A 9,136-nucleotide genomic window follows, 5' to 3' on the forward strand; every position below is an offset into this window, starting at 1 on the left:
AAGCCCAACGTCTTCTAAACGTTATATTGACAACATCCAAACAATGTTAAATTCAAACGTCTACCCAACGTTGTACTTTAGTTTGTTTTAAGTTGTGTTGGCAAGTAACCAACATCCAACGTCTGGTCAACGTCAAAAGCCAACGTCAAATTGACGTTGAAGAACGATGTTCAGTTGTTGGGTTTACAACCAAAGTCCAACATCTTATAAACGTTATATTCACAACATCCAAACAATGTTAAATTCCAACGTCAACCCAATGTTGTACTTTAGTTGGTTTTAAGTTGTGTTGGCAAGTAACCAACATCCAACGTCTGGTCAACGTCAAAATGACGTAGAATACTGACATTCAGTTGCTGGGTTTACAACCAAAGCCCAACGTCTTCTAAACGTTATATTGACGACATCCAAACAATGTTAAATTCAAACGTCTACCCAACGTTGTACTTTAGTTGGTTTTAAGTTGTGTTGGCAAGTAACCAGCATCCAACGTCTGGTCAACGTCAAAGGCTAACGTCAAATTGACGTGAACAACGATGTTCAGTTGTTGGGTTTACAACCAAAGCCCAACGTCTTATAAACGTTATATTCACAACATCCAAACAATGTTAAATTCCAACGTCAACCCAACGTTGTACTTTAGTTTGTTTTAAGTTGTGTTGGCAAGTAACCAGCATCCAACGTCTGGTCAACGTCAAAGGCTAACGTCAAATTGACGTGAACAACGATGTTCAGTTGTTGGGTTTACAACCAAAGTCCAACGTCTTGTAAACGTTATATTGACAACATCCAAACAATGTTAAATTCCAACATCACCCCAACGTTGTACTTTCGTTGGTTTTAAGTTGTGTTGGCAAGTTACCAACATCCAACGTCTGGTCAACGTCAAAGGCCAACGTCAAATTGACATAGAATACTGACGTTCAGTTGTTGGGTTTACAACCAAAGCCCAACGTCTTGTAAACGTTATATTCACAACATCCAAACAATGTTAAATTCCAACGTCAACCCAACGTTGTACTTAACTGGTTTTAAGTTGTGTTGGCAAGTAACCAACATCCAACGTCTGGTCAACGTCAAAGGCTAACATCAAATTGATGTCGAATACCGACGTTCAGTTGGGTTTACAACCAAAGCCCAACGTCTTCTAAACGTTATACTGACAACATCCAAACAATGTTAAATTCCAACGTCAACCCAATGTTGTACTTTAGCTGGTTTTAAGTTGTGTTGGCAAGTAACCAACATCCAACGTCTGGTCAACGTCAAAGGCCAACATCAAATTGACGTAGAATACCGACGTTCAGTTGTTGGGTTTGCAACCAAAGCCCAACGTCTTCTAAACGGTATTTTCACAACATCCAAACAATGTTAAATTCCAACGTCAACCCAACATTGTACTTTAGCTGGTTATAAGTTGTGTTGGCAAGTTACCAAGATCCAATGTCTGGTCAACGTCAAAGGCCAACGTCAAATTGACATAGAATACTGACGTTCAGTTGTTGGGTTTACAACCAAAGCCCAACATCTTCTAAACGTTATATTCACAACATCCAAACAATGTTCAATTCCAACGTCAACCCAATGTTGTACTTTAGTTGGTTTTAAGTTGTGTTGGCAAGTAACCAACATCCAACGTCTGGTCAACGTCAAAGGCCAACGTCAAATTGACATTGAATACTGACGTTCAGTTTTTGGGTTTACAACCAAAGCCCAACATCTTTTAAATGTTATATTGACAACCTCCAAACAATGTTAAATTCCAACGTCACCCCGACATTCTCATTTAGTTGGTTTCAAGTTGTGTTGGCAAGTAACCAACATCCACCGTCTGGTCAACGTTAAAGGCTAACGTGAAATTGATGTAGAATGCTTACATTCAGCCGTAGGGTATACAACCAAATTCCAACATCCTCTGAACATTACACAATGACAACGTCAAAATAACATTAAATTCTAACATCAAGTCAAGTGAAGTCAAATTTATTTCTATAGCACATTTACAGACAGCAACAGCTGAAACCAAAGTGCTTCACATAAAAACAGCGCATAAAGAGCTTGATAAAATATATATACAGAGGGTAATTAATAGGGATGGGACGAGATCTCGTGTCACGAGATCTCGCGAGATCGCAATGCCGCGAGATCTCGCGAGATCGAATGCCGCGAGATTAAGTACGTTTATATAAGGCAAAAACTCTTTATTAACTGGAATATTGACGGATACATTACATGGCGCACAGCCACATAAACACGTGCAAAACCCTGAATATGCTCATATTCATATTTAAAAATCCGGTCGAAAAGGACATGAAATACTGTTCTGCGCATGTTCTATCTGCAAGGAATCTTGGTCTTTTGAGTACACAAACTACTTGTGATACAGTTTAATTGATACGACGTAAAGAAAATGTGCGGAAACGGTCGTTCAATTCTTCTCTTTTATTGAAAAAACGGTGCATCGCATCAATACACATTTTACCTCGTCTTACCGGCTCACACTCTTTTTCTAACAACATGCAGAGCAGAGAGAGCCTGCAGCGGCTGCAGCGCCCTTCTTCCTCTGTGGTGTCTGTGTAAAATAAGGTTGAACATGCAAACAGCACACCTGGTGGCATGAAGTGCAAATGCAGTCATGGCGTCGTCTGTACGCCGCGGTTTGAATGGGAATAGGGGAACGAGGCGGCTGCCGAGGGCGCAGTGTAGAGCGGAGGGCAACGTGGCCGTACAAGGGGCACTCCGACCCGACACTCCATGCTCCGACGCTGCATGTGAGTACCGCGCTGCCCCCCCCCCCCGAGAACCCGCACCCCGCACCCCCCCCCCCCCCCCTTGTCTCGTGTCGTCTCGATCTCGTGGACTCAATCTCGCGAGACATCTCGTCCCGTGAAATTTGTGTCTCGTCCCACCCCTAGTAATTAAATATGATGATAATAATGAAAAAGCCTAACTTATCTATGGGTTGGGCTGGTGGCTGGACACTTATTTAAAAGCAAATGAGAAGAGGTGGGTCTTGAGGAGGGATTTAAGGACCTCCAGGGTCTCAGCTGCCCTGATGTGAGGTGGGAGTGCGTTCTCGAGTTTGGGGGCTGCGACCGCAAAGGCTATGTCTCCCTTGGCCTTTTGCCTGGCCTTTGGCAACACTGAGCACCGTTGGTCAGCTGACTGTCGCTCTCTGAACGGGTTGTAGTAGCAAAGGAGTTCTTCATAGGGAGATATAACTGGACATCTTCAGCAAAGCAGTGGAAGGAGATGTTTGGTGCATAATTGTCCCACGGTAGAGCGCATGTGTCTCAGGTGTGAGAACTGCAGGTCTGCTGTTTACCTGCTGTGATCATGTGACCTGATTCAACAAACTTTCCCTCATAATCTCTTTATCACATTCTATTCCACAATGCTATTAAATGTGATTTTATCGTCTTATTGTCTTGAGGGAGACTCTGTGACTGGAGTGAGTAATTATGTCCAAAGATCGTCCCAAAAAAAAAAGTCAGCGACAGTCAGCCCTCCTGGGCTCTTTGGTGAATTAACGTCCGAAAGTGTCTGCTGGTTATAGGATGTAATTTAGGGGGGAAAAAAAACTTGCAACGTCCTCATGCTATCCACTATAAACAGTGAGAGAGGATCTCCATCACAGCAGAATATCACAGCTTCATGGTCGCGGTCGCTTTTACAGTGCAGCTATTCTCAGATGGCTCCACACTACCCATCATGCCCAGCAGTGAAGAGAGCCAGAGTAAAATTTGTTGTTATGTTGGCCATTTTTACAAGTGATTATTTTCATACCGATGCTGATCTGTCACAGTCACCATGAGTGAAAAGTCTGAGACTTTCATCAGGTCGCAGAACTCATCTCTCAGACGCTTACGATCTCTGTTGGTCAGTGTTGCCCAGTAGAACTGAGCTTCATACTGTGTGTATATTTTATAAATGTGTTTTAATTTATTTTCGTTTATATTGTGGTTTTTATTTTTTTATTCATTTATTCTCAGACACTGTGAAGAAAAAAAAGAAACTAATTGGTTGTTCACGATGTCTGTGAGACTTCATTCATTTCATTGGTTGCTATGTAGAAATACTGAAATCCTATTGGTTGGAGGGAAGCTAGTTCCCACCCCATCTGGTAGCAGCGCAGTTGATCCGGACGAGCAGAGAGGAGACACACAGGAGGAGGCGAACTGAGAAAAATCATTACTTTAAGGACGAATGAAGAGCTGGAAAAGCTTTGAGCCATCCATGAATGCACTTGGAAGCGAGGAAGCATCCAGGAAGTGATGCTAAAACTCTCCGAAATTCTTGGTGAGTGATATTCTCAGCTCAGCTAATGAGCGCACGTGTCTGATCAAGCTAGCTGCTGCGCCCTGCTGATGGCGGGCTTGCAGCGTGTGTTTTTTTTTCTTGTCGTCTTGGTTCATCTGCTGAAATGACAGTTACTGCTAGGATACAGTTGATAGATAGATTTATTTAATTTTAAAAGACATTTTATTGTGGTTTGATTATACTTTGGGATCTCTGATGTGAGCTGTAGCTTAATTCAGTTGTGTTTTGCAAAATCACCAGTGCAATTTTCTTGAGTATTGATTTGAATTAACTGGTTTGATTGTTTTGTGAAGAGATTTTGCCAGTTTGTTTGTAAAATATGGGTTTATAATGTTTTTGTGTGCAAAAAAGTTGCAATAACTATAAAAACTTAATTTGTTAGAGGTTGTGCTAGAAAAATATTCTAGTTCATGATTTGAAATACAAACAATGGATTTCATGGTAAACATTTGTAATCATAACTCATGGTTTAAAAGAAACTGAACCCATCATCAATTCATAGGTTAAAAAAATATTCTATTTGAGTTGATGTATTGGTTCATAAAGACAAGTAAGTCTTGAAAGGAGTGAATAGAAATGATTGTTACTGTGTTCTTTACTAAGTAGCATGCAGAATTTTGAATAACACAAATGGCCATACGTTCTGTAACATCCTGTGTACAATAAGGTTTTTATTGTCATGCAGGCTGGGTTTTCTTTTGTTCCCTTGGTTGATAACCACTGGTACGCTGAACCCCTGGATTGAACATGGATTCCTCCTTGACCAAAGAGGTGACGAGCTGTCCCAGAACCTGAACCTGATCCTGATACCCCGGTGGAGGAACAACCCATTTCCTCACCTTTATCACTGCCGTGCCGGTAGGACCCTCGAACCGGTGACTTTCAAACCCCGACACAGACTAGATAGTGGGGCAGATAACTGCAAATTACAGGAGAATCGTTCACTTGTGGAAACAAGCACCAAAATTGGCACACATGCTCCTTGGGCATTGCTTTTTTGATAAAAGCCGTTAGCCACCAAAAATTTCATGATGGCGGCCATTTTTCCTTTACTCCCACCATAATGAAACTTAACATGGTGAAAGCAAATATGTATACAAACATTTTATGTATTACAATTTTTATTGACAAACAAATTTAAGTATGAAAATGAGGTGTAATCCTGGTCCAAAAAATGAATGGAGGTCAACGGAAGGTCAAGTTTGGATGGCCAGTGGAACTGCCTGATGAGTCAGATCCACACCAAAATTGTACGTGTTTTAAATTGGACCAGGGTACACCCCTCCAGTGAGTTTTACTGCAGTAAAGTGGAACAAATAAAACTAATGGGGGCAAGTGCTGAGTTGGTAAGGTTGTGCTCTGATTAATTACAATTGTCATTTGTTTCATTGCTTTAGGATTTCACAGAAAAGTTATGCAGATGCTTGTGGAGATCCGAGACATGTTGAAGGAGCTGAAGGTCATTCAAGCATAGCCACAGGACACAGCTCTTCCTGACAAGGCTACAACAGTTGAAGAACTTAAAAGTCTTGACGAGTCGCTGAACTCGGTGGAGGAAAGACAAAAACTGGTAGGTTTCATATCTGTTGTGAAGTCTTGCGCAGTGAGAATAATATAATAATGCATTCGGGTGTGCCAAGATCAGATCATGACTTTCAGGACAGGGTGACTGAAAATTTCATGTTGCCAAATTCCCATGTATGTTGGTGCAACATGTACTTGAACACCTCTTCTATAATGAAGCACCAATGATTTGTAGTATCCATATACCATTATCGCGTAAAAAGGCAACGAACGCAGGTACCCAAATCCGCATTTTTTAAGGGGACGGACACTCCAACACGAACATGCATCCTATTGAGACCAACTGCTGGGTGTTCATCATGGTACTGATGGTGTCTTTCTTACATGTTTGTGACCCAAAGTAATCTTTTCGTGTTATAGAACACCAAAATGCAAGAAACTTGCAAAACATCAACTGATTTTATGAGTAATTTCACAAAATTTAAAAATTTCATGCCGTGAATAGACTATATCTGCCCCCATTGTTCGCCAGAGTGAAATCTCGCTGCTCTAATTTAGTTGAATATCAAACAACAACCTTTCAGTTTCTCCATTTAAACATTTATTCCTCATTTAACTATGTTCCTTATCAATTGTAGCTGAAGTAACGATTCACAAAAATGGGGACGGACGCTACGCCTGATGACATATTCGTACAAAGACCATTTAAACAGTGATCTCAATGGGATTGATGGTGTTTTTCTGCAAGTTTTTGTTCCAAAGCAAGCTTTCAATGTTTCAAAATGTCAATATTCAAGTAAATTATAAAATATCATTTGATATTGTGTCGTTTGCATCGTTGATGAGTATCATCATGTGATCATGTTGTCAACACGGTCAATGAATCATACTAAACGCACCACAGTTAGTTACATGTGTATCTTACTGCCATTAAATCAGTTAATATCAGACAACAATTAATTTTTTTCTCCAGTCGAACCTTTAACCCTTATTTAATTTCCATCATAGCTCATGTAACATCATGTAACAGACCATGCAAAGGAAGGGACGGACACTACACAATTTAACACAAATGCCTTCCTGACACAGAAATAAGCAACGCATTTTGATGAAATTGTGCTTCAACAATAAACAATGATAAATAATGCACCAATTAAAACTGGTAATTGAAGGTCAGAGAATAAGAGGGGACGGACACTACTGAGGGACGGACACTACACAGCGACTAATGTGGCCCCGATTTCAAAAATTAGATGGGGAATCATGTTTTCAAACATATTGTTGCTATTCATTAAGCAAAGATGCACATATGAACAACCATAGTTCCCCAATCCTTCTTGATATTACATGTGAATCAGGACAGAACATTCGGGGGACGGACACTACAAATTATTTTACACATTGCACTAATTGAGGGATGAGTGGGGAGTTTTTCGCATTCACCGTATCTGGTGATAAAGACTGGTCATATTTCTATTAATTACAAACAAATGCACATAACCCATAATTCCTATTATATCTTCTTGGAGTGGTTGGAAATGTGACAAATAAACAACATTATTGGGTCTTCAACAAATTTCTGTAACAGCATATTGGTTCGCCAGATCTGGCGTCATTCGGTCAAATGTGGCTCGATCTTCACAAAACAACCTGCAAAAGAAACTAGAGACGTGCTGTTATTAGGCATTATTCAAATAACGTGGCCATAACACATTGGTAATATTTTGTTTAAAACATAAATCATTATCTCTTTGCAATGGAATTCCGTAACATGAAAAATGACCCTTCAATACATTGATTTGTGGCAAATAATTTCCAACAGTTTTGTCGAAATTGGTGACAAACTGATTTTTGTAGTTTAGTTACATGCTAGTTTGAAAGCAATATTGGTCACAAAACCTAGGCATTGGGTTTCAACACAAATCATTGCTGTAACACTGCCCTTAAGGAAAATATCATCCGATCTTGGCACACCCGATTCCTCTGAGCATTCCTCACTGATTGCATGTGCACTAAGGATGGGATTGATGTAATTTTGTGGTGGTGTATTTTTTCCCTTTTCTTTTTTTTAAAGTACTGAAGATAAGCACCGAATTTATAACTAGTGTTTGGTCATAGGTGGACTGATATCATTCGGTTGGTGCCAACAAAGCACCGTGGTTCGGTGCCCAATCCTACTGGCAATGTTAAGACTACAACATAATGCATTTTCTCATGTGTACTGTTTGGATCATCTTGTAACACAGTCATGGGGATATACTGAACACTAACCTTGTTTAACACAGATTTTCTCCAATTTCAGATTCAACGCTTGGCAATGGTAGACAGAGGAACGAGTATGGAAACCAATGTCAAATAGGTCATGGACAAGTAAGTTTAAGCGATGCATGTGTAGCAAGCCGTTAGTTCAGCTGTACACTTTCTGTAGAATCAGACCATAGGCCCCGCCTACACAAGCTGTAGCCACCAGGCACTCGCCACCCCACCACAGTTACTTGTGCACATGTGAAATTGTGAAGATAAGGTAAATCAAGCCTTGCACAGATTTGGCGACCAGATACATTTTAAGAATCCATGATTTGCCCTGGAACACTAGGTAATTGCTAAGTTAATGTATAATTATATCCTTATTCCCACAGGTTGATGACGCAAGAAGTCCAGGCGGAGTTCAACTTATGTGGAAGGGGACCTATAAAGAAGCTAGCTTTATATAATGCTGTTTTATATGCGCAGTTTATAGTCATTATTTGCACTGTTTAAAGAATTGTAAAGAGTAAATTTGTGACCTACATTTTTGTGTGCTCAAGCTTTTTTTTTTCCTTGACTTAAAGGTATAATAGACGATGTTTTAACCAATGACTGGCGTGATGCGAGTCTCAACTATTGGTCCTCTAACATGTCAATCATGCTGGAGAAATGCTTGCGTAACGCCGTCAAGCGTGCTCGTAGGAGCAGCAGAGCCGGTAGGATGGTCTGGCGCATGCACGTTTTTCAAAAAGCAAGTAAGAGACATTTGGCTTCGACTTTTTCGAGAAAATCGTCCATTATACCTTTAAGTGTCTGTTCAGTGTTGGAGGTTAATGTTATCCCGACATTGGATTTTGACGTCAACCCATCATTCAAAAAGCCTACATTCAAAATCCAATGTCTATTTAACGTTGAAAGTTGACTTCAAGCCTATGTTAGGTTTTAATGTAAATCCAACTTTCATATTTGCATCATAATCCAATGGTAATCCAGCGTTGGAAGGCCAACAGATATTCAATGTCTATTTAACGTTAGAAGTTGAGGT

At 40.3% G+C, this 9,136-nt stretch overlaps 1 long non-coding RNA gene across 2 annotated transcripts; it reads left to right on the top strand.

Moving 5' to 3' along the window:
- The first annotated feature begins 3,808 nt into the window (after positions 1-3,808).
- Positions 3,809-8,628, top strand: LOC115384733 (uncharacterized). 2 transcript variants are annotated; one of them, XR_003930934.1, is made up of 5 exons: positions 3,809-4,299; positions 5,006-5,195; positions 5,718-5,890; positions 8,147-8,214; positions 8,484-8,628. It is a non-coding gene; the product is annotated as an uncharacterized LOC115384733 (long non-coding RNA). The 2 variants fall into 2 exon arrangements; XR_003930935.1 differs by having other exon boundaries at positions 5,006-5,178.
- Positions 8,629-9,136: the final 508 nt, after the last annotated feature.

Source organism: Salarias fasciatus, unplaced genomic scaffold, assembly GCF_902148845.1.
Source record: "Salarias fasciatus unplaced genomic scaffold, fSalaFa1.1, whole genome shotgun sequence".
Classification (NCBI taxonomy): Eukaryota; Metazoa; Chordata; class Actinopteri; order Blenniiformes; family Blenniidae; genus Salarias; species Salarias fasciatus.